The following is a 26,520-nucleotide window of genomic DNA, read 5'->3' as shown; positions in this document are numbered from 1 at the left end:
TAATCGACTGACCCACGCAGGCGCCCCCGATTTTTCTCTTATAAACAATTCTGTGCACTGTTTTAACTTACGGTTATATAGTGGAGGGCACTGTATTTCTTTTGCTAAGTTATTTAGATATAATTATATACTAACATCCTACATTGTACCAGGCGTTTAGGAGCCAGAAGAATCAGCTTCAGTTATAGTTTAGTAAAATTCGACCAAACGCCATCCAAAGTACAGGCTTTTTTTTTCCTCTTGCTTTCAAAACGGACTTATCTTGCTTTCCCGCTTTGGGCCTTGGGGATACTTTGAGGCAAACTCCGCCTCTTCCAAACCCCAGCTTAACGGAGACACCCTCTCTCAGACTTCAGAGTAGCAGCAAAATGGGTTTAGGCGCGCGCCTCTCTAACGTTCTGCCTGCCTTCCTACCCAGGGCCGGGAAGTGACAGCGACAAAAATACCGGGCTCCCGTGGAGGAGCTCAGAGGACTCATCGCGCTTTCTCTCCCGCCACTCGCAGCCTTTTCCAGAGTTCACCTTACTTCTCCGCACACCGTCAAACCCTTCCCTCGACCCCAACATCCACCTGCTCCAGCGCCCCACACCCGTGCGAGTCGGCAGCCAGCCGCCAATCACAGGCTTCCGCACAGGTTACGGAGACTCCTCTCTTTTGGCTCTCCGATCCCGCCCCCTCCAGGCCTGCTTCCCGCCCTTCGGAGCACTTTGTCCAATCACCCGCCACCGAGTGTTCTTTGGTTCCCACCCCCTCCATCCCCGCCCTCCTGAAGTCCCGCCCCCTTCCCCTTTAAGCTGACGAAATCACCTGACCCGGAGGCGCTCCATCAGATAGAAGGCAAGAAGGGGCGTGTGCGGTGGAGGGGAGGGGCGCCGAGAAGAAAGGGGGGGATGCCGGGAGTGGGGCGGGGAGAAGGGAAGGGGTGTCAGTCCGATCTCGCGAGAGAGGACGGAAGCCTGTGGGAGCCCGTGGCCTTTAAAGTGCGGTTCAGCCCTTTCCTCCAGGGGTAGTTTGTAAACACCGCTGAGCTCGGGCCTCGGTGGCGACCGAAGGAAGCATGAACTAGTGACCTGGAAAGGTGAGTAGTGATGGGGGAAGGCCGAAGGACTGGAAACTGTAGGGATACGGAGAAAGAAGGCACTAACATGGCGACGTCGCTCACCGTAGTCCCCACCCCCCGCTTCCCATCACCTCCGGCGCTCCTGCCTCGGTGCCTAGCCCTCGGGGCGACTGTGGCTGTTCTGCCACCTCAGCGGCCCGCGCGGCGTCGGCTTCAGGAGCCCGACCGGCCGGGCGGGACCGTTAGGTAACTGGCGTTCGTTGTTCCGGCCCCTCCCCGCTCGCGCGCTTTCCTAACGAAGAGGAAAAAGGAATAACGGCTCCTGTTAGACCCCTCCCCCCGATTTATCTTCCCCTTCTCTGGTTAGTTCAGAGGTCCCTGGGCTGCAGGTCGGGTCCGCCGGGGGCGCAAGGAGACCCCCTTTAGTCTTGGATTAGCAGGGAGAGGGCCGGCTTTGGTCTCCCCACCCAAGACTCAGTCGTTGGGGACCGTGTGTATGTGATGGTGGCGGGGAGGAGGATCGGGAGGCGCCGCTGAAAATAGGGTCAGGGTCTCTGCCTTTGGTGGAACATGATGGAACAAATGGTATGGAGAACCTGTGAGCTGGAAGTCTGGGCATTTTCTGTCCTTTCTGCCCCCTCACACTCTCGCCACCCCCCTTTTTCCTGGTGGGGCGGGGCTGAGATGTGGGTGCAGATTGATTCTGGTATTTTCCCCCATTTTTAACCTCCCTGCTTGGACTGCAGAACCTCCGTAGGGAGGTAACCTGTGCTTTTTAGTGATGCCCTAGGGGCCAGGGCCGAGAGAGGGGGAGAGGGAGTGAGTGAGTGTTTTCTGTGTTAGCTCGTTGAACCGACGCTAGAGGAGGGAGAGGGCGGAGGAGCTGGGTACTATTTTTGTGTCCTTAGGTAGTGTAAAACTGCCTTTGCTTAATCGGGAGCTTAAAACTGGTTGAGGGCAAGAGCAAAACTACTGTGAATATGATGGAGTAAAAGGCAGTACACCTGATGGACTTTAGGCATATTGACTAATCCCTAAACTATAATGTGAAAGTTGTGATTTCTTAGGAATTTTAAATTATGGAAACAGTAACAATGTGTAAGTTTAATAGACATACTTGAAATCAAAACAAAAACTGTTCCTTTGAGTGCACTTTTTGTCCTATTTGAAGAAACCACCGACATTGTCAGTAATAGCCTTTCCAGGCGTAATTTTTAAATAGCGTGTAACCTTACTTAGTCTAGTGTGCCAAAATTACGAAGGTGATAAGCTTGTTTAAAAGTCAACCCTACAGGGTTAAGTGACCTGAAAGACCAATACGGTAGCAATTACACCTTGTAATTAAATGTGTTACACTGACTTGAGGAATCCACTGTCAGCACTCCTCAAAACTTCAGGAACACCATTGTAAAGTTATGTTAAAAAATAGAGATGCCCTTCTGCAGATCACAAAATAGAGTTAAGGATGTTCTTGGATCTTCAAGGTCACCAATAATTAAGTAACAGTCAGAAATTCTAGTCCTTGTAATTTGTAAGAATCTTACAAATTTATGGTGGTCTCTATGCTGCTTTCCTAAAACATGTTTAATCTTGCTTTAAGAGGATTACTGCCATTAAGTTTTGAATTATTTAAAATGTATTGTGGTAATTTAGAATGTAGGTGTTTGTCAGTAAAGAAGTAGCTTTCAGGAACTGTGTGTGTGTGTGTGTGTGTTTCTAAGGTGCCCATGCCTTCTGTCGACCTGATTGCGTTTCCTCGAAGTTCTTTTTAAAATAACCATATTAGAATGTTTATTTCATCTCTGGGGACTATACCATAATCTATTATATATGTAAACCAGAAATTCCTGTATTTACTTGAGAGTATTTGTTTCATATTTAAAAATTAAAATAACAGCACAAAGTAAGGTTGTTATGTCAGCTCTTTAACAAATAATTTGGAGGAATGCTTTTTCTTGGTAGTCAGGATTTGAAAGCTTTCTGAATATCATTTTTAAAAATAATAGGCTATACATCAACTAGTATGAAGTCTCAATAAGTAATGAACATTTTGCCTACCTAAATTTTTGTGTTTTGAAAAAGTTGGGTTTAATGATTATATGTTCTCTGCCGATTAATGAAATTGTTAGATCATGTTAGAGCAAATGTGTAGATCTTACCTGTGTCATCTTGAGCAAATAATACAGTCTGTCTTTTAAAAACCCACTGAGGGGCACCTGGGTGGCTCAGTCCGTTGAGCGTCTAACTTCGGCTCAGGTCATGATCTTGAGGTTTGTGAGTTAGAGCCCCGTGGGTGCTCTGTGCTGACAGCTCAGAGCCTAGAGCCTGCTTAGGATTCTGTGTCTCCCTCTCTCTGCCCCTCCCCCACTTGTGCGCTTGCTTGCTCTCTCTCTCTCTCTCAAAAATAAACAAACTTAGAAAAAAAACAAAACACTGAATATGGGGCACCTGGGTCCCTCAGTCGGTTAAGCATGGAACTCTTGGTTTCAGCTCAGGTCATGATCTCTGAGTTTCATGAGTTCAAGCCCCGAATGGGACTCTGCGCTGGTAGCACATAGCCTGCGTGGGATTCTCACTCTCTCCCTTTCTCTCAGCCCCTCCCCCACTCACACTGTCTCTGTCTCTCTCAAAATAAACTTAAAAAAAAAAAAAATAACCCATCGAAAAACAATTGGATAGTCAACTGATCCTTGTAAAAGTCAATACATTAAGTGTTTGTTAAGCAATTCACTGTAATTAAAATGTACTATAGAAAAACAACAAATCTGCCTTGTTACAGTCAGTAGTTTAACTTAGTATTTCTGTGTTTATCCTATACTCACACGTATTCCATGAGACTAAGAACGTAACTAAACTGCTGCATGTTCTCCTAATGTAATTCTTAATGAGGGGGTATTAGTAGTAGTATTCACCTATTTATGTCCAAGGGAAAACCCACAAAACATTTCTTTTGCTCTGTTTCTTAAGCTCAAGAAAAGAAGTAAATATATAAGCTCAAGAAAAAGAGTAAAATATAATTTCAAAAAAATATAAGGAAGTTTGTGGATCTTTAAGGCCAACAATAATTGGAATTATTTTAAATATATTACTATGAATGTGTTATGTATTATATTAATTACAGATATATGTATATGTACTATTTTCATTTATTCTTTTTTTAACAATTTTGAAACTTGTATATTCATTTACATTTTTAAGTATGTTTAAGTGATGCTTTTTCTTCTTCGCAAAATTTTGGCAGTGGTAGTACAGTGATTAAAAACATTTTTTGTGGGCACCTAGGTGGCTCAGTCGGTTAAGCATCCAACTGCTCAGGTCATGATCTCATGGTTAGTGTGTTGGAGCTCTGCATCAGACTCTGTGCTGGCAGCATGGAACCTGGTTGAGATATTCTCTCTCTCTCTCTCTCTCCCTCCCTCCCTCCCTCCCTCTCTCTCTCTCTCCCTCCCTCCCTCCCTCCCTCCTCCTTCCCTGCTTGCCCTCTCTCTGTCAAAATAAGTAAACATTAAAAAACTTCAAAAATAATATAAAAAAATAACATTTTTTTTGTAACAAGAAGGGATGTAAGTAGAATGCTCTCCAGGCTAGACTTATGCATTCATGTCTGCATTCTGTATCTTAACAAAGATAGTGATTCCCATTTTTTTCCTGTCTTAATACCCAAGGAATAGAAACACTCCCAATGGTAGTAGTAGCTTATTATCACAGAGATTCTCAACAAGATTACTAGGGAAAGAGAAAGGGTGGGAATGATTAAAATTGGCAAAAAGCCAGTGGGCAAAATACCAAGAGTATTTTGATTATTTGGCTAGTCCTGTATATCATTATCTTTATAATACTCCCTTAATTTACAAATTCCCTAAATGTTCTTTAGTTTGCCTACCTGAATCTAAACCTTTGTCATTCCAATTTTATAGCTTTGATTTTTCTAATTCTTGTTATGTGGGCTAGTGTGTTTTTTTCTGTTTATTGAATAGTTAAAATAGTGTTACTAAAAATCAATTACAAGTGTCCTACTGATAAATAACTTTTCATTACTTTTGTTGCCTTCTAATTTCTGCATATACATTGTAGTTTTAACAGAATTTGACACTTATGTTTTACTTTTCTAGCTTTAGCATTTTCCCATACTGTCTAACCTTTGTAATATATAATGGTTACCTGATAGTTTACCAAATGAGTATTAACATTTCCTCAATTTTATTTTTTTAATTTTTTTAAGTTGATTTATTTTGAGACAGAGAGAGCTTGTGCATGCATGCACAAGCAGGAGGAGGGGAAAGAGAGAGGGAGAGAGAATCCTAAGGAGGCTCCATGCTGTCAGTGCAGAGCCAGTGGGTCACAGGGCTTGATCTCACTCACGAACCGTGAGATCATGACCTGAGCCAAAATCAAGAGTTGGACAGTCAACCAACTGAGCCACCCAGGCACCTCTACATTTACTCAATTTTAAATGCCCAACAGGAAAATAGTTGTTTTCAGTTTCTATTTTAACACTGAATTGAGCATCTCTATGCATTTATCTTTTTTTCTTATTTTGAATTGTTTTCCATACGGTACTAATCTCAAATGAAATTACTAGGTCAGAGGATATAAATGTTTCTATATTGCCAAATGTTTGCCTCCCCAAAGAGTTGAGCACATTTACACTGTCATGAGAATATGAGTTCACAGACTATATCATGATTTTATCAACTTTGGAGTTATGCTTATTAATAAAGTAGGATTGCTTAATTAGGAATTATTACTAATTCTGGGAATAACTTGCATTATTTAGTAGTTTTATTTAGGAGACCATTTCAGTCTGTAGTTATTTATCTGCCAGTGATCTGTGTGCTGGGACAGATACTGTATATTTCATTTTTTTCTGTCATTTCACTGACTTTCTCCTAAAAATTAACTGAAACATTTAATGGTATAGTAACAATAATCCTTACATTCGATGTATTTTTAATGGTTTACAGGTTGGGTGTTTTATGCTGGTTTTAATATGAGCTACTTTCTGACCTATACATTTATGAGTTATTAAAATTCATAATAACATTTATTTCCATATAGGTAACCCTTGAAATAAAGAATATGTATGTTATAGCCAAATTGACTGAGTTTTTGTTTCCTCAATATCATCTTCTGGTATATAGTAAGTATATAATCAACATTTTAGCGTGATTATTAGGAGCCAGAGACTGTCATGAGTCTTCCAACTTACCGTCTGTATCACCTTCAGCAAATAATATAAACTCTCTGTGCTTCCTTGTCCTTATTTTTAAAGGTAATAATTTATAGCCTTGTTCAAATAATGTATATGTGATGCTTAAACCAGTGTCAGGAACTAACGAATACTTAGTAAATGGTGTGGTAATTATTACTGTTAAAGTACATTCAGAAATAATAATAATCTACCATACCCCCTCCAGGAATGTGTGATGTAACTTGAAAGCAGGATTTCAACCATCTGTTTGATAGCTTTGGCAATAAAGTTGAGTTTTCCGTAGGAACTTATAATTTGTGGTGCAGCTTATTACATTAGAATTTTCAAAAATCCATGTGAGAGTGGGGCGCCTGGGTGGCGCAGTCGGTTAAGCGTCCGACTTCAGCCAGGTCACGATCTCGTGGTCCGTGAGTTCGAGCCCCGCTTCGGGCTCTGGGCTGATGGCTCAGAGCCTGGAGCCTGTTTCCGATTCTGTGTCTCCCTCTCTCTCTGCCCCTCCCCCGTTCATGCTCTGTCTCTCTCTGTCCCAAAAATAAATAAAAAACATTGAAAAAAAAATTTAAAAAAAAATCCATGTGAGAGAGTATTTCATATACTTTTTGTTTCATATACATCCCTTCTCCCCAAGTCGATAGCATCTTCATATTTTGAGATGATAAAACAATGGTAGTATCATTTCCATAAAATCTAATTACCATTTTCTATTCTACTGATTCCACTAAAAACATTTTGGTGAGACCTTTTATTCTTTTCTCTTCATAGTGGAAGAGCTAATGATTAAATAAAATACCACATTTATAATGTTCTCTTTTTAATTTGAAAGTTATTTTAATTCTGGTTAACATGTAGTGTTAGTTTCAGGCGTACAATATAGTGATTCACCATTTCCATAACCCTGTGCTCATGACAAGCACTCCTTGATCCACATCACCCATTTAATCCATCCACCTACCCTCTCCCCTCTGGTAATCAGTTTTTTCTCTATAATTAAGAGTTCTCTATAATAAAGTTTCTTGATTTGTCAATTTTTTCCCCTTGTTTTGTTTCTTCAATTCCACATACAAGTGAAATCATGTATTTATCCTTCTCTGTTTCACTTAGCATAATATTCCCTAGTTCCATCCATGTCATTGCAAATGGCAAGATTTCATTCTTTTTTATGGTCGAGTAATATTCCATCACACACACACGCACACACACAACACTGCACATCTTCTTATCCATTCTTTTATCAAGGGACACTTGGGCTGCTTCCATTATAAATAATGCTGCTGTAAACATAGGGGTGCATGTATCCCTTTGAATTAGTGTTGTTGTATTTGGGTAAATACCCAATAGTGCAGTTGCTGGATCATAAGGTAGTTCTGTTTCTAGATTTTTGAGAACTTCCACACTTTTTCACAGTGGCTGCACCAGTTTGCATTCACCAACAGTGCACGAGTGTTCCTTTTTCTCCACATCCTCACCATGGTGTTGAGTTTATCCATTCTGACAGGTGTGAGGTGATAATCTCATTGCAGTTTCGATTTGCATTTTTCTGATGATAAATGGTGAGCATCTTTTCATGTGTCTGTTGGCCATCTGTATGTCTTCGGTTTTTTTGAATTCTTTAACGCTTACTCAGTGTAACTGTACCATCACTTCTCAGCCACACTGTTAAGAGTCACTATGTTTTTATCATTTGTAAGGAAGGTTTTAATGATTGTTGACATACGTCGGATTGAGGGTTATTCCTGTGGTAGTATCTCTTTCACTTAACTTGAATTTTGACATACTTTGAGAGGAGAGGTGAGCTTACTAGTATTGGGAATTGTACAGAATCTATACCCTATCAGGGTGCCTGGGTGTCTAGTCAGTTAAACATCTGACTCCTGGTTTCGGCTCAGGTCACGATCTCCTATTTCGTGAGTTCCAGCCCCATGTCAGACTCTGTGCTGACGGTACTGAGCCTGCTTGGGATTCTCTCTCTCCCCCCCTTCTCTTCCTCTCCCCCCGTCTCTTCCTCTCCCCCCGTCTCTTCCTCTCCCCCCGTCTCTCCCTCTCCCCCCGTCTCTCCCTCTCCCCTGCTTCCTTGTGTGTGTGCTCTCTCTCTCTCTCTCAAAATATATAAACTTTAAAAAAAAGTTAAAAATACTATACCGTATCTTATTTGTGCCCTCTTCATAATGGGAAATTAATATTGATATACTCTTAATAGCAGTGATGACTAGGAATTATTGTAATTCTTGGTGAGCTGTGAATTTCTATTTTTTTTTAACTTTTATAAAAGATAAGTTTTTAAGAAATAAAACAATAATAGATAAGGATGTTCTATACGTTTACCTTGAGAAAAATAATGCTATGGACATTATAATAGATTACCAAATCTAAAATTATGTTATTAATAAAATCTTGCATTAGCACCATTCACATTCGTAACCATTACTATGTAAGTTCTTACATGTATTTCTAATGTACTGTTGTAGTTTTAAGCTATAAGACAAGAACTTGCTTACCTTAAATCACCTAGAGATTACAGGTCTGGGAATAATCAATACTCCCTTAAAAAAATGAAGTTTAACTTAAAAACTGCTATTTTTATTACAGAAGATTCTGATATATTGGGCTGATCTCAATATTCACATACTCAGTACTTTCGTGAATACAATATTGGGAAAAGTCTGAGGCGCTCGTTATGTGTACCATCAACTTTGAGGAATTTCATCAAAACATTAGTATACTCTTGGGAATTGGTGATATGTGTGAAGATTATCTGTTGTGTCGCTGTGAGTGGGGCAAAATTAAAAACTGCTTTCCTCAAAAAGCTGCTTTCCCTCATTAAATTCTATTTTTATCACTTCTGAGGCATTTGATTTCCTTACATAGATGAACTAAACATTATGTACCAGATAACCTTATGGGATAACATCAAATTCATGGGTTAAAGATTAAAAACCTTTGTTTAAGTATTAAACATGTAATTCTCAGTTTCGGGCTTTAAAGATGGTAGTAAGAACGGGATTGATTAAAGCATTAGGAAAATGTACGTATAAAATTTTTTTAAGTAAGCTCTAGGCCCGGTGTGGGGCCTGAACTCATGATCCTGAGGTCCAGAGTCACATGCTCTACTGACTGAGCCAGCCAAGTGCCTTAGGAAAATGTACACTTAAAGTCAAATCCTGTAAAGCTTCTAATAAACTTAATAGATACCATGGAAGTGCCATGCACTATACTATATATTTTACATATGTTATTATCCTTTATGCTTTTTGACCATCCTAAAACTGGTGTATTATTTCCTATTGAAGAGGATCATAGTAAAATCATGCCATTAAAATTTTTCCTAATATAAAACTCAAAGATACTTTAATCTTGAAAGGAATAAAGTCCTATTAGCTCATAGTTACAGATTTTTAAACTCATAGGTTTTTTTGTTATGACCATAGTGCTGTTCCGAGGACCCAGGATTGCTCTAAGATCACTTTTTTGCATTTTGTGGCTCTTGACCAAGATTTAAGAAGGAAATTACAGCACAGAGAAAACTGTGTCTGTAAGGTGTTGCTGCTCTTGAAGACTTGTGACACAAGCCTGTCTTCCTGGGTACGTTAACATTTTTGCTCACTCTGTTAATTTTCTATTCCTGCATTACAAATTACCACATACTTTGCATCTTAAAACAACACAGATTATCTCACAGGTTTTGTAGGTCAGAAGTCCAGGTGGGCTCCCCTCGGTCCTCAGTTTAGGATCTTATAAAGCCAAAATATGTTGACTGAGCTGCATTCCATTTTAGTGTCTAGGGAAAATCCGCTCCTGGGTTGGCCGAACACAGTTGTAGGACTGGGGAGGTCTCTCTTTCCTTGCGGACTGACAACCAGGGCTGGTATTTGCTCTCAGAAGCTGGAAGGCTTTCATTTCTGCTCCCTCCAGTAAAGGCAGGTCAGGTCTCTCTCATGCTTCTAATTTCCGTGATTTATGCTGCTGCTGAATCTCTCAGACTCCAGAGAGAAAAGTTTTCTGTTGTTAAGGGCTCCTGTGATTAGATTGGGACATCTGGATAACTCAGGATAATCTTCCTGTTATAGGATCTGTAACCTTTTTATATCTTCAGAGTCCATTTTGCTATGTAATATAACCTACTCATAGTTTCTAGGGATTTGAGTGTGTACATCTTTGGGGGACCATTCTACCTACTACACTCCTATGCTTCTGAAAAGAAATTTGGTAAATTGTGAACCCTTGCACCTTTTTTTTCTTGTTTCTAAGCTGAATCCTATAATTTTTCATTGTAAGTTTAAATAGTTGGGGGAAAAAATTTCTGGCTCTTATAAGTAATTTCAGTAGTCATTTGAGGTTATCATTGATTTTTAAAAAACTATAATTCACTTTTAATAGAAGTTTTCATTATTCCTCTTTCTTATGGAACTTTTATTTAACTTCCACTTCTCCAACGTGATTTTATTTGAATCCAGTGAATTTTAATGCTTTAAAGTATTGATCACCGTATCCTACTTCTCTGCAATAAATATAAATTGAACTTTTCTAAGTTTCTTATTGATTTCCTCTTTTCACGGAGCTCTCTCAGGACAGTTCATTTTTTAACAATATTTTGTGAATGGAAGAATCAGTCTAAATACAAAATTTTCATTGTTCCTGTCACACTAAACAATATATATGAATTCAGAACATGTCCTAAACACAGGGCAGAACACCATTCTTAAAAGCAGTGCTTTGCTTTAACAGAAGTACTTAGACGAAGATGCAAGCCTGAGGTTTAATGGTGCCTGGATTAAGGGAGGCTTTAAGCCACTCTTATTTTAAATAATCCCCTTGTTTTATTCCTTGGAGGTTTTTACAGCCTGGGGCAACGCGTGGTAATAAGATTTGGTATGGGTTTCTTTGGAACTGTGGAAGAATAAGGACTTAGGGAAACTAGGCAGATCATTCTGGTAAAGCAAATGTAGAGAAGTAAAAGATATGGAAATTTTCTTAAAACTTAACCTGTTCAGATGTCACTTGGAAAGCATTAGTGTACCTTCAGTAATACATACGCCTGTTTGAACACTGGCTAGCTCCTATTCTGCCACCAGGCCAGAAGCCTACTACTCAGGATTCTCTCTGCTATCTAGCTGCCCTTAAATATGTTAGACTCTTCTGAGTCCATGTCAAGAGAGAATTACTCCTTTCTCACACGAATATCTATTTTTTGAGCCCTGTTGTTTGACAGTATCTGCCTTCCAGAATACTTAACCACTAGCAGTATTTGCCTCCTTCAGCAGAGACCATACCCCCTACCCACAGGTTAATTATATCCAAATGCAAGCATCCCTTAGAGATAATGGCAGGTTTGGTTCCAGACTACCACAATAAAGCAGGTCAAGTGAAATTTCTTGGTTTCCTGGTGCATGTAAAATTTATGTTTTTTCACTGTGCTGTGTAGTCTGTTAAGCGTGTGCTAGCATTACGTCTAAAAAAAAATAAACTGTATATGCCTTGGGACTCCTGGGTGGCTCAGTTAAGTGTCTGACACTTGATTTCAGCTCAGGTCATAATCTCATGGTCATGAAATAGAGCCTCGCATTGGGCTCTGAGCTAGGTGCGGAGCCCGCTTAAATTTCTCCCTCAGGCCACCTGGGAGGCTCAGTCGGTTAACCAACTTTGGCTCAGATCATGATTTCACCGTTCCTGAGTTCAAGCCCCGCATTGTGCTCTGTGCTGACAGCTTGGAGCCTGGAACTAGCTTAGGATTCTGTGTCTGTCTGTCTGTCTGTCTGTCTCTCTCAATAAATAAAACATTAAAAAATTCTCACTTTCTCTCTGCCGCTTCCCGGCTCGTTTGCGTGTGCACGTTAATTTTTCTCAAAAAATGAAAAGACTGTCGCTAAAAAAATAATGCTAACCATCATCTGAGCTTTCAGCAAGTTGTAATCTTTTTGCTGATAAAGGATTTTGTCCATGATGGCTGTTCACTGGCCAGAGTGGTGGTTGCTGAAGGTGGGGTGGCTCTGACAATTTCTTTAAATAAGACAATGAAATGTACCCACAGTAGAACTTTTAAAATTGGAGTCAGTCCTCTCAAGCCATACCACTGCTTCATCAATTAAGGAATTCAATATTCTGAATTCCTTGCTGCCATTTCAAAATCTTCATAGCATCTTTACCAGGAGTAGATTCCATCACAAGAAACCATTTTCTTTGTTCATGCATAAGAAACACCTCATTTGTTCAGGTTTTATCATGAGATTGCAGCAATTCAGTCCCATCTTCCGGCCCCACTTCTAGTTCCCTTGCTCTTTCTACCACATCTGTAGTTACTTTCTCCACTGAAGTCTTGAACCCCTCAAACTCATCCATGAATATTTGAATAAACTTCTTCCAAACTCCTGTTAATATTGGAATTTTGACCTCTTCCCATGAATCTCAAATTCTTTTAATGGCATCTAGAATGGTGAATCTCTACTAGAAGGTTTTCAGTTTACTTTGCCCAGATCCATCAGAGGAATCACTATTTATAGCAGCTGCAGTTTTACAAAAGGTATTTCTTAAATAATGAGATTTGAAAGTCAGAATTACTCCTTGGGCCATGGGCTGCAGAATACATGTGTTTATTAGCAGGCATGAAAACACTGATCACGTCTCCATGAGAGCTTTTGGGTGTCAGGTGCATTTCAGTGAGCACTAAGATTTTGAAAGGAATCTTTATTTCTGAGTAGCAGGTCTCAACTGTGGGCTTAAAATATTCAGTTAAAGCATGTTGTAAACAGATTTGCTGTCATCCAGACTTAGTTGTTCCATTTGTAGAGCAAAGGCAGAGTGGATTTAGCATAATTCTTAAGGGCCCTAAGATCTTTTTGAATGATCAATGAGCATTGGCTTCAACTTGAAGTCACCAGCTGTGTTTGCCCCTAACAAGAGAGTCATCTTGTTCTTTGAAGCTTGAAATCAGGTATGAATGCCTCTCTAGCTGTAAAAGTCCAAGATGGCATCTTCTTCCAATCTAAGGCTATTTAATCTACATTGAAAATCTGTTATTTAGTGTAGCCACCTTCATTAATGATCTTAGCTGGGTCTTCTGGATAACTTGCTGCAGTTCCTGTATTAATTTTTTTTAATGTTTTATTTTATATTTGAGAGACAGAGAGAGAACATGAGCAGGGGAGGGGCATAGAGAGGGAGACACAGAATCTGAAGCAGGCTCCAGGCTCTGGGCTGTCAGCACAGAGCCCAATGCAGGGCTCGAACTCACGAGCAGTGAGATCATGACCTGAGCCAAAGTCGGAGGCTTAACCGACTGAACGACCCAGGTGCCCCTGCAGTTCCTATATTAGTGCTTGCTGCCTCACCTTGCACTTTAAATTTTTATTATTATTTAAAAAAAAATTTTTTTTTTTTAACGTTTATTTATTTTTGAGACAGAGAGAGACAGAGCATGAACGGGGGAGGGGCAGAGAGAGAGGGAGACACAGAATCGGAAGCAGGCTCCAGGCTCTGAGCCGTCAGCCCAGAGCCCGAAGCGGGGCTCGAACTCACGGACCGCGAGATCGTGACCTGAGCTGAAGTCGGACGCTTAACCGACTGAGCCACCCAGGCGCCCCGATTATTTTTAAGTAATCTCTGTGCCCAGTGTGGGGCTCAAACTCACAACCCCAAGATCAAGAGTTGTATGTTCTACCAACTGAGCTAGCTAGGCTCCCCTTCACCTTGTACTATTATGTTATAAAGGTAGCTTCTTCCCTTAAACTTCATGAACCAACTCTGCTAGCTTCCAGTTTTTCTTCTGCAGTTTTGGCACCTCTCTCTGGACTAAGTTTTAGTTTATGGGAGTGTTGTGGCTGGTTTGATCTTCTATTCAGACCACTAAAACTTTCTCCATATCAGTTGTAAAGCTGTTTTACTTACCATTTGTATGTTCACTAGAATAGCACTTTTGATTTCCATCAAGTTTACCTTTGTATTCACAGCTTGGTTATCTGCCTGGTGCAAGAGGCCTTTGCTTTTGGCCCGTCTTGGCTTTCGACATGCCTTGGTCACCAAGCTTAATCGTGTCTAGCTTTTGGTTCAGTGTGAGAGATGTGCCCCTCGTCCTTTCCCTTGAATACTTAGAGGCCATTGTAGGGTCAGTAATTGGCCTGATTTCAATATTGTGTTTCAGGGAACAGGGAGGCCTAAGGAGAGGGAGAGCGATGGGGGAGGGGCTGGTAGGTGGAACAATTAGAACACACACAACATTTATCAATGAAATTTGCTGTCTTATATGGGTGCAGTCCATGGCTCCCTAAAACAATCGCAATAGTAACATCAAAGATCGCTGATCACAACTCCCCAAAACAGATATAATAAGAATGAAGAAGCTTGAAATACTGCAAGAATGACCAAAATGTGACACAGAAACATGAAGTGAGCAAATACTGTTGGAAAAATGGCACCAATAGAATCGTTCAATGTAGTGAAGGCTGCCACAGACTCTGAATTTGTAAAAAAACATCCGCAAAGCACAATAAAGTGAAACTCAATAAAACAAGGTATGCCTGTATAAGAAATATATATACAGTAGCTAGGATAGGGAGCAGTGGTAAAAGAGAGGTTCCTTACATCTATGTGTTTCAAGCTACCAAAAAAGCCCCCCAGACATTATGTTCAGTGTCTTCTGAAGTCTGGATGGCATCTATGTGTTTCAGGCTACCAAAAAAGCCCCCCCCAAACATTATGTTTAATGTCTTCCAAAGTCTGGATGGTAATCTTAACATTGCTTGCATAAATCATAAGCTGTATAAGCCAGGTACAGCTTGTTAGCTTAATCTTGTTGCCTTTTACTTGAAGACCAGAAGTCCATCTTGCTGTTTTCTAGGGTGTTAGTTCCTGGTCTTTTGTGAGCAACTGCTAAAATAAGAATACAAACACTCCATAGGAAAATCTGAGGCCCTGAAAGAAACAATTTGCAGAAATTTCTCTCTACCTAGAAAATGTGAACCTTTACACAAAGCCATTTGTCCTTTGAATTGCTGCTCCATTTATGGTCCCTATTTTACATTTGTATAGCTAAATAGCCTGTTCAGGTCCCTTTACCTTTAAGGGACATTCTGTCTAAAACAGAATTTTGTTGCCAGCTTTGAAATGAGAATCTTTCTGGTTTCTGATATTCTCATTTCAAAGTTTTGAACATGAAGACTGTTTCAGCCAACCTTACTCGTGGTAAAGTGCAACCCTTCTTATCATCACTCTGTGCAATAGGGACATCTCCCAAGTTCATACACAGCCTAATAATGAGAGCTTGGTTCTCAAATAATGGTAGAGGGAAGTCTACTTTCCCTTTTAACATTTTGTTTCAAGGATATACTGCCTTTTCCTAATGCCAGGATCTTACGCGGCCGGACTCAGCTTGAGCACTCCATTACTTACATAATGGCCCTGTGTTACCATTTCTGAGTTTTGTGGACTGCTTATGTGACTTTTTCTTCCCAAACCACAACTGTTTAGGTTGTTTCTTTGCTCTTACATTGTTTTTCTGTTACTCAGATTTTTCTCTTGTTTGTCACCTACAGATTGGCCTTGCATATTTAGAGACGTTCTCACGAACACTGGTCTTGCTCCTTGTCCACTGGCAGGACTTTCTGCTTTCGAAAGCTCCCTTCAGTGGACTACTAAGGCATCTCTACAAGGTATTGAACCATCTTATGTTTTAGAATGAGAGAGTGACGCCTAAATGTTGACCGATATTCATTTCCTTCTTTTTCTTTATTATAGATGCTCCAGTTTTTAACTGAGCATATGGCAAAATAAAGAATGTATTTCTCAGGTATAACTGTGTGACTTAAGTTCTGGCATATGGAATGTAAATAGAAGTTTCCTGTGAGTTGTTGGAAAGTTTCCTTAAGGGAGGCTGTTGCTCATCTCATTCTCCTTCCTGCTATCTGATCAGCAGATGTTATGGTTAGACCTTAAGCAGTTATTTTAAACCATGAAGTGGACACCACATGTTGAGGATGGCAAAACCACAAAATAGAAGGAGCCTGGGTTCCTAATGATCATGGTTCCAGACCGCTTGTGCTTTTGTGTGAGAGAAAAAAACTTCTGAATCATTTATGCCATTGCTAATTTTGAGTTTTCTGTCACTCATAGCTGAACCTAATCCAACTGATACAGGTATAAAAAAAATCAAGCTGTTACCAAATGAAAAGCATATGAACTGGGTCCCATTGATGTTATGTTGCAGCACTGACACAGGAGAAACTTTTCGTCTCCACTCTTAAGATTCAGCAGATTCAGCACTGCCATTTCACCTATCATCTATAACTACCTCTCCCTTCTGTTGTGGTAAAAAGCTTCATTGTTCCCCTTTCACCAAGACACCGTTGCTGTACTTCCATCCTTGAAACTGTTATACCTCTGGATAGGTGGCATTTTGCTGGGAGTTACAGGAGACCATAGGATAAACACCTTCCTGGAGCACTGAAACTTTTGAAGGGAACCTTAATTTTTATATCAGAAAAAAATGGAACAGAAGGCCAACTTTACATACATTTTAAAATATAAAGTAAATACTTAACATTTTTTGTATCGGAGTTTAACTGCATGCGTCTGTTTCCTTAGCTATCACAGAGTAAGGGGTTCACTCTTTTCTGCCTCTCCTTTGCCCTAGGGATACATAGATGGAAACTTGAGAAGTACTGCTTACTTAATTAGAGCTGAAGGATTCCTGGCAGCAGAGCAAATAAAGCTCATGGCCCACCAGCTAGAAAGGTAAGAGACTTTAAGCTTTTATGCAAAAGTGGTTCTTTATTTTGCGATTATCTCTCAAGTATTACTGACTTCAACAGATGCTTCTAGATAGTATCCTCAGGATGCTAGTGTCCTATCATATTATTGATAGTGTTTAGTAAATAAATACATACATACATAAATTGGAGGTTCAGCAAAGTTGGAAATGTCCTTTTGGAGCTACATTGCATTACTGCATATAAAGCACACTGAAGACTTACATTAAATTTTTAAATTTTAACTCAGAGCCTCCTAAACTTATCTGACTAGGGAATCCTCTATAGTAAAGGGCCCCCATATGAAAGTCCTAATTCTCCGAAGATTTTATAAATGATAGTAACAATAGTTAATCCTTGAAGTATTTTCTTTTCTTTTTTTTAAGTAAACTCTAAGCCCATCATGGGACTTGGGAATTCATGGTCCCAAGATCAGGAGTTACCTGCTCCACCAAATGAGCCACCCAGGCTCCCCGAAGTATTTTCTTTTTTTCAACGTTTTTTTTTTTTTTTTTTTTTTTTTTTGGGACAGAGAGAGACAGAGCATGAACGGGGGAGGGGCAGAGAGAGAGGGAGACACAGAATTGGAAACAGGCTCCAAGCTCCGAGCCGTCAGCCCAGAGCCTGATGCGGGGCTCGAACTCACAGACCGCGAGATCGTGACCTGGCTGAAGTCGGACGCTCAACCGACTGTGCCACCCAGGCGCCCCCCGAAGTATTTTCTATACTGCAAAATTTTTTTGGACCAAAAGTATTACCCATTTTAAGGCTAACTAAATACAAGCTAACTAAAATGTCAAAACTTATTTGCTTTTGGATTGAATTAAATCAACTAAGTTTAGTTCAGTGATTATTCGTACTGAACAGAAACATTAATAGGAAATTGTATAGTTCTTCAAATACATCTTTTTTGAACATCTTCTATGTATCAGCCCCAGTGTGGTGATGTTAAAGATACAAAGTACAGTGGTTTCTGGCTGTAAGACATTTATAGTTTGGGAATATAGCTTTTAAAAATGGAAGGGAAATATTGATGTAATAAATGTGATCTTTTAAAACATAATGGTCTAGTGGTAGACTTTGTCAGATACATCAAGATACACAAGCAGATTGGCCTGTGCTGTTGTACCTTAATCTGAAGGTTCAGACTGAAAGTGAAACCATGTGTAAAATACAGTTACTCTAATTTTGATGAAATTTGGAAAATATTTATATGTGTGTGTGTGTATGTACCTGCATATATGTACATACACATATATATATAAGTATTATGTTTGAAAAAGTAAAACTTTTTTTTAATATATTTACTTACTTTGAGAGAGAAGGCATGTGGGAAGGGCCGGGGGGGGGGTCCGGGGAGAGGGGGAGAGAGAGAGAGAGAGAGAGAGAGAGAGAGAGAGAGAGAGAGAGAGAATGCCAAGGAGGCTCTGCACTGTCAGTGTGGACCCTGGTATGTCCACGGGCTCAAACCTGCAAATTGTGAGATCATGACCTGAGCCAAAATGAAGAGTCAGACGCTTAACTGACTGAAATACCCAGGTGCCCCTGAAAAAGTAAAAAGTTTTAAGCAGGAATTTTTTTTTTTTTAAATTTTTTTTTTTTTCAACGTTTATTTATTTTTGGGACAGAGAGAGACAGAGCATGAACGGGGGAGGGGCAGAGAGAGAGGGAGACACAGAATTGGAAACAGGCTCCAGGCTCTGAGCCATCAGCCCAGAGCCCGACGCAGGGCTCGAACTCACGGACCGCGAGATCGTGACCTGGCTGAAGTCGGACGCTTAACCGACTGCGCCACCCAGGCGCCCCAAGGAATTTTTTTTTTTAATTTTTAATGTTTATTTATTTTTGAGAGAGAGAGTGCGAGCAGGGAGGGGCAGAGAGAGAGGGAGACACAGAATCCGAAGCAGGCTTCAGGCTCTAGGCTCTGAGCTGCCAGCACAGAGCCTGATGTGGGGCTCGAACTCACAAACCATGAGATCGTGACCTGAGGTGAAGTCGGACGCTTAACCGACTGAGCCACCCAGGTTCCCCTAAACAGGAAATTTTTTAAGGAGAAAAAAAGATGGCAAACTTTTTCTTGCACACTGAAATATATGTTAAATAAATTCTGAGCTACTTGATGAACTTAAATGTTCAAACCCTGATTTGGTTAGAAGTATTTTACATAAAGCATAAATTCCACGAGGGCAGGGACTGTGTATCATTGTATCCTGGAGCCTAACACAATTCCTCCCCTCTTACACGTACTCAATAAATATTTATTAACTAAAGGATGAAGTAAATGAGTGATCTGAATTTCAGAGTATAAGGGGTTAGTGGATGGAGGTGAGCAGTGTTTACTAAGAAAGAGATGGGTGAGTAGGAAATGAGAGCATTCTAGGCTCCACATGGAGCTGATTAAAAGCCGACCTAAAACTGGAGCCAAGGAGATGAAGGGGTAGCATAGACTGGGGTAGGAGGAGGCAGGGGTCAGTCCATGCAAAGGTGTGGAGACAATGTTATGGATTTGAAGCCTTATCCTGAACGTTTTTTTCATAACTGGTCCTTTGCTCTCATTTTGACTGGTACTGCTGATGTGCAAATCGTCGTTCTCTTTTCTGAATTTAGCAGTAGTTTGTACTGGCTTTCTTATGCATAGTTTTGCCCTCTCTAATCCATCCTTCACATTTCTATTAGTGATCTTGCAAGAATTCCCCTTTGATTATCTAGTTCATCATCTTAAAATCTTTCCATTTTTTATACTGGGATTAAGCAGACTTATTCTTTAAAGGGCTAGATAGCAAGGGGCCCTTTAGACTTTCTAGGGGCCACATGTGGTCTCTGTTGCTTATTCTCCTCCCACCCCTACCCCCAACCATTTGAAAATATGAAAAACTTGCTTGGTTCAACATTTCAGCACAGGCCTATATTTATAACCTCAGAGTGGCAGTGGGATGGGGGTGGTGAGGGTGGAATCCAAACTCCTAACCAGGATAATAAAGCCCCTTCAAGATTTGCTTCACTTTCTGGCCTTCTCTCTCTTCCCTTCAACCTTATATCCCACATTTCAGGGCTCCAGCGTTCCCTCAGTGTACTCTGCTTTATTGTGATTCTACATGCTGTCTTCTCTGCTGAAAACATCATCCCTGACTAGCTGATGCCTCTTCCTTTGAGACTACACACAGTCATTTCTTCCTTCAGTAGTAGTCTTCCCAGCCCCTCTCTCCACATTTGGCCAGGTACTTGTCTTGGTTAGGGGATAGAAACTTAATCGGATAAATTCAGGGTTCAAAAAGAAAAAAGAGCTCACGCTCAGAATACAGAAGACCTGCATAATTCAGCCACAGAAAACATAGTCAGGCATCACAGAAACTGCTTTCCTTCTTCTTGGCTGCATGCTTTCTCATCTCTATTTTTCTGTGCCTACTCTTGGTTCTGGCTTTCATTGATTTTTTTTTTTTTTTAATGTTTATTTTAGAGAGAGGATGCACATGTGTGCTCAAGCAGGGGAGGGGCAGAGAGGAGGGATAGAGGATCTGAAGTGGGCTCTGTGCTGACAGCAGAGGGTTGGATGCGTGGCTCGAACTCCCGAACCATGAGATCATGACCTTAGCCAAAGTCGATGCTTAACCAACTGAGCCACCCGGGCACCCCCATTAATTTCTTATCAGTATGAACATGACTATAAATGTCCACCAGTCCTGAGTATGATTTAGAATCTCTGGTGCCCACTTCTGTTTGCCTGATTTTTTTTCTTTTTACAAATTTCCTGAAGAGGTAATCTGATTGGCTTAACTTGGTTAGGTGTCCCCTGATTCACCTGAGGCAAGTATGTCAAGGTCATGGATATTATAGGATTGCCCTTTACTGGTAATCAGACTCTCTAAGAGGGCAGTATGGGTGCTGAGGAGAGGTGGCCAGCTCCAGTATACTCCTTAAGCCCCTATGTTCCCATAGTGCCTGTGTATGTCTTTATTATTATGTTGCTGAATTGTATAATGTAAATATTATATATTATACTTACATCACTGAACTATACTTGTTTACCCTTACTAATCTGATTTTGAGGGCAAAGACCATATCTCTTATTCTCAATATGGTATAAGATACAAAATAGGCAGTCAAATGTTTTCCAAATACATTTTACAAAATAAATTTGTTGTATTAGAAATGCTTGGGGGGGCGCCTGGGTGGCGCAGTCGGTTAAGCGTCCGACTTCAGCCAGGTCACGATCTCGCGGTCCGTGAGTTCGAGCCTCGTGTCGGGCTCTGGGCTGATGGCTCAGAGCCTGGAGCCTGCTTCCGATTCTGTGTCTCCCTCTCTCTCTGCCCCTCCCCCGTTCATGCTCTGTCTCTCTCTGTCCCAAAAATAAATAAACGTTGAAAAAAAAAAAATTGAAATGCTTGGGAATGCTGTACGTTGTATGTAACATTTAGTATTATCCGTATTTTAGAAATCTGCTTTGAAACTTGAGTACATGCTTTGAAGGTAAGAAATTACAACATTTACAGTTCTGTAGCTAAGAGGGTCAGTAAAATTAACATTTTATTTAATTTTGTTTTAACTATTTTTTTTAATGTTCATTTATTTTTGAGAGAGAGAGAGTTACAAGCAGGGGAGGGGCAAAGAGAGAGGGAGACACAGAATCCGAAGCAGGCTCCAGGCTCGGAATTGTCAGCACAGAGCCTGACGCAGGGTTCGAACCCATAAACCACGAGATCATGACTTGAGTTGAAGTCGAACACCCAACCAACTGAGCCACCCAGGAGCCCCTAAAATTCACATTTTAGAACATAGAGATTTGGGGGTGCCTGGCCAACTCATTCAGGAGAGTATGGACACTTGATCTTAGGGTTGTGAGTTTGAGCCCCGCATCAGGCTCTGTGCTGACAGTTCTGAGCCTGGAGCCTGCTTCTGATTCTGTGTCTCCCTCTCTTCTGCCCCTCCCCCACTCATGCTCTGTCTCTCTCTGTCTCAGAAATAAATAAACATTAAAAAAAAAAAAAAGGAATCTAGAGATTTTTTGAAGTTAGTCACCAGAAATTGACTTGCTCCCTCCCATTTTTTTTTTTAAATTTTATTTTTAAGTAATCGCTACCCCATCATGGGGCTCAAACTCAAGAGTCGCATGCTCTATCCATCAAGCTAACCAGGCACCCCCTGTCCCATTTTTAAAGCTTCATTTACCCACGCTATTTTCTGTGAAGTAAATTGGTTTCTTTCTTAATTTGTTTTTGGTAGAGATTTAAGAAAACATGTAGTTTTTATCAGCTGAATCATTTGAATGATAGAGTTCTATATAGCATGGGAGTAGTGGTATTATAGTCTATAGGATCATCTTACCTTGCTTAACTCATTTCATATTTAAAAAAAGGAACTAATAAGACAAATAATTGTCTAATATCATTCTTTGAATATTCAGGTACAGGGTAATATTTTTATCATAGTAGGATTCTCTTTGCTCTTAACCTTGCAATACAGATGTGATTTTTCTATTCTTTGATCTCTATAACATGAAAGTTATAAACCAGAAATGAGTAGAGAATTGTTAGAGAATCCATGTTTTGTAGTATTTTTCTCATAACTACTCCTAAACACCATGTGATACTAATTATATAATGGATATATAGTGAGTTATTAATAGTGCATATCATTATAAATACCTTCTATAAGTTTTTCTTTTTTTAATTTTTTAGTATAGAACCATTTAAGAGTAAGTTGCCAGCCTTACGTCCCATTACCCGAAATACTTTATTTTCTACAATAATACATTCTTCTACAAAACCACAATACAGCCCTGAAAACCAAGAATTTAGCATTGAAATATTGCTACATCTAATCTGCATATCACATTTAAGTTTTACCAGTTGTGGGGTGCCTGGGTGGCTCAATCGGCTTAGCATCCGACTCTTGATTTGGGCTCAGGTCGTGATCAAGCCCCCCGTCAGGCTCCATACTGAGCATGGAGCCTGCTTGGGATTCTCTCTCTCTCTCTCTCTCTCTCTCTCTCTCTCTCTCTCTCTGTCTCTCTCTCTCTGCCTCTCTCTCTCTCTCTTTCTCTGTCTTTCTCTCTGTCTCTCCCTCCCCTCCCCAACCCCTGCCCCTCTACCCCATTTGTGCTTTCTCTCTCTCTCTTAAAAAAAAAAAAAGTTCTGCCTGTTCTAATCCAAAAGATTTGTCTAGAATTCACATTGCAGTTGTTATGTCTCATTGGTCTTTTTTAATCTGAAATAGTTCCTAAGTCTTTCCTTGAGTTTGTGACTTGGGCACTAGTGACTAGATGATTAAAGTCCAGTTATTTTGAAGAGTTTACCTCAATTTGGGGTTGTGTAATATTAGAGACAGGTATCTGATATTGTGTAGATTAGATACAGGTGTGTGTATCTTTGTTTTACTGTCGTGGAAATGACGCTATGTCCTTATTGCATATCGATTTTTCTTATTTCTAATTTTAACTTGGATCATTTGAATAAGGTAATATTTGCCAGGTTTTTATAATTAAGATATATTTTATCAGGAAATACTTTGAGAGGATATAAATATCCTGTCTTATCAAATGCTGAGTTTATTCTTTTGTATCAGTATGGATTAATGGGATCCTGTTTTATTCACAGTATGATCCATTACTATCATCTTTGATTTTGATTCTCAAATTGTTTCAGATCTGGCCACTTTCTGGCCAAATTCATAAGTAAGTCCTTCTTAATTTTCTTGCACAAGATATTCAAGGGCCATCCTGTACTTGCCCTGCCCTAGCCCTGGAATCAGACAATTCTTGAAAGAGCTCAGGTTCCTTTTGGTAGAGAATGGTATTTAGACATCAAGATCTGGGTGCCTAGTAGGTGTATTGCTTTGGGGGTATCTGTGTTCTCAGGCCCCCCTCACTAGACACAGCTAGGGAAATACATGAACATGTATGCAGATATGTACACACACATATTTATCGTCTATATTTCTGTACCTTTATATCTCTTTTGAAAGTCAAGAGTTCACACCAATATCTCTAAATTTCATCTAATTGCCAGGATTCATTCTGTATTATAATTACCTTCACCTATAGTGTAAATTTCCCTTCACCCACATCCTTGATATATCTTATTCTGTCATTCCTTGTATTTGTACATAATGAATCACCTGTTGCCACCACACCCACTTCTCATCATCATCTAGATGTTCTCCAGCTTGGGCCCAGGTATCCTGTGCTAGACTCATACCATCTTTGTTCCTTACCTCATGTGGTTGCCTCCTCAGACTTCCCTCCAGCCACCTTCCATTGCCATGAACAACTTTCTCACTCTGCCCACGCTGTGACACTCTACGCTGGTCTGTTCCCCAATAGCCTGTCCAAGCTGCCTCTCATGAAGACACCAAAATATATGTTTTTTCTGGAGGCTTGGCTTTTATATTAATTTTAATGTTTTATTTATTTTTGAGAGAGAGACGGAGTGTGTGGGGGGGGGGGCAGAGAGAGAGGGAGACACAGAATCTGAAGCAGGCTCCAGGCTCTGAGCTGTCAGCACAGAGCCCAATGTGGGGCTTGAACCCACAAACTGAGATCATGACCTGAGCCGAAGTTGGACGCTTAACCGACTGAGCCACCCAGGCGCCCCATATTAATTTTAAGTTATAAGAAATGTTTGGTAGTTAATTTCTCCCATTTTCTTCTGTTCATTGTTCCTGGAAGTGTTCTTTACTATTTTCTTATTGGCATCTCATATTATGTGTGATTTTATTTGATAATAGTTCTGTTGAATAATTCTGGAAGTCCTAGAAGAGTCTTTCTATACTATGTTTAAAAGATGGGGGGCGCCTGGGTGGTGCAGTCGGTTAAGCGTCCGACTTCAGCCAGGTCACGATCTCGCGGTCCGTGAGTTCGAGCCCCGCGTCGGGCTCTGGGCTGATGGCTCAGAGCCTGGAGCCTGTTTCCGATTCTGTGTCTCCCTCTCTCTCTGCTCCTCCCCCGTTCATGCTCTGTCTCTCTCTGTCCCAAAAATGAATAAACGTTGAAAAAAAAAATTTAAAAAAAAAAAAAAAAAAAGATGGTTTACATAAAATTTCTAGATTGTTGGTAGGCATAGGATAGCAAGGCGTAACAGTTGATAAACATAGTATAGCAAGGCATACCAGCTGGCAGGTACAGTCTAGCATTAAAAATGTTTTTGTCCCATTTTTTACCTAGCAGTAAGTCATTTCACCCTTTGGGACCTCATTTGTAGGTTAGGTAGTCAGGACTAGATCAGGAATACAATAAGGTACATGATCAGAAATCTGTGTGATAAGAAAGCCTATGATCTATAGTCAAGAGAGAATTTTGGACTAAGATTTTATTTTTTTAAGAATGGGCAATGTAAACATTTCACAGAACTACAAATAATAATTATATATATGAAAAATTGTAACCTAAGTGTGTCAAAATATGCAACTTTAAAATTAGGGTTTTGTTCCAGTAATCTGACAAAAATGTTAAAAAGTAATATTCACTATTGGTATGGGTGTGAAGAAATGAGGTCTTTCTGTACACTACTGGTAAAGGAGAAATCAGTACTCTATATTGGAGGGCAGTTAACAGTGTAAATCAAGTCTTAAAAATATGCTTTCACTTTGATACAGTAATTTTTAATTGTTTTTTTTGTTTTTATTGTTTTTTTAATTAAGCAGAAAGTTTATTTCCAAACTCATCAAAGATGATTACAAACACAAAGTATCCTTTTAAAAGTGTCCCAAATTAAATCAAAAGCACATCATTAAACACTTGTGACATTAAGAATTCATTTAGGTTGTAGTATTTTCACATTATTTTTTTAAATCATTTGCAGTGTTCTAAGATCACATTTAAACATTTAAAAAAAAATTTTTTTTAATGTTTATTTTTTTTTGAGAGAGACAGAGAGAGAGGGAGACAACAGAATCCAAAGCAGGCTCCAGGCTCTGAGCTGTCAGCACAGAGCCCGATGTGGGGCTCAAACCCATGGATCATGACCTGAGCCGAAGTTGGACACCCAACCAACTGAGCCACCCAGGCACCCCTCACATTTAAACATTTTTTAAAGACATGAAATAATGTAGTATATTAATTTTTTTCAGTATAACTATAAAGTAGAGGAACTTAAGACAAAGATCAAATCTTCATACATAGGATAGGGTAATCTGATACATAATACACTATGAATCTTTCCAAACAAGTTTTCTAAGAAACTGCTCCCATGTTTAGTGTTACAAATAAAACAATCTTCTCATTTAGAAAAATCAAGACATCGTTTGATTAATAAAGTCTATTCTTCCCCAGTTTTATACTTGCTTGTCTTCATTTAGAAACTGTAAATTCATGAGAAAAGAACAAGTTTTGTTATGGTATAAAAAATCTCAGGAACAACAAATTACAAATATTCAATTTTTTAAAAGTGTATTTATTTTGAGAGAGAGAGAGAATAGGGGAAGAGCAGAGAGAGAAGGAGAAACAGAATCCCAAGCAGGTTCCACAGTGTCAGCAGAGAGCCTGACGCTGGGCTTGATCCCATGAACTGTGAGATAAAGAC

General features: G+C 39.9%; 1 protein-coding gene across 2 annotated transcripts in view; it reads left to right on the top strand.

The window, feature by feature from the left end:
• The first annotated feature begins 919 nt into the window (after positions 1-919).
• The window catches only part of ATF2 (activating transcription factor 2), an 82,453-nt gene continuing 56,852 nt past the window's right edge, over positions 920-26,520 (top strand). For both annotated transcript variants that reach the window (XM_025912567.2, XM_086718935.1), the window contains exons 1-3: positions 920-1,078; positions 15,794-15,910; positions 16,891-16,991. The gene's annotated coding sequence lies outside the window, so the exon portion shown is untranslated. The remainder of the gene's footprint in view (positions 1,079-15,793; positions 15,911-16,890; positions 16,992-26,520) is intronic.

This window comes from Puma concolor, chromosome C1 (genome assembly GCF_028749965.1).
Source record: "Puma concolor isolate L17-30 chromosome C1, mPumCon1.1.hap2, whole genome shotgun sequence".
Classification (NCBI taxonomy): domain Eukaryota; kingdom Metazoa; phylum Chordata; class Mammalia; order Carnivora; family Felidae; genus Puma; species Puma concolor.
This window is presented reverse-complemented; position numbering and strand designations above follow the sequence as displayed.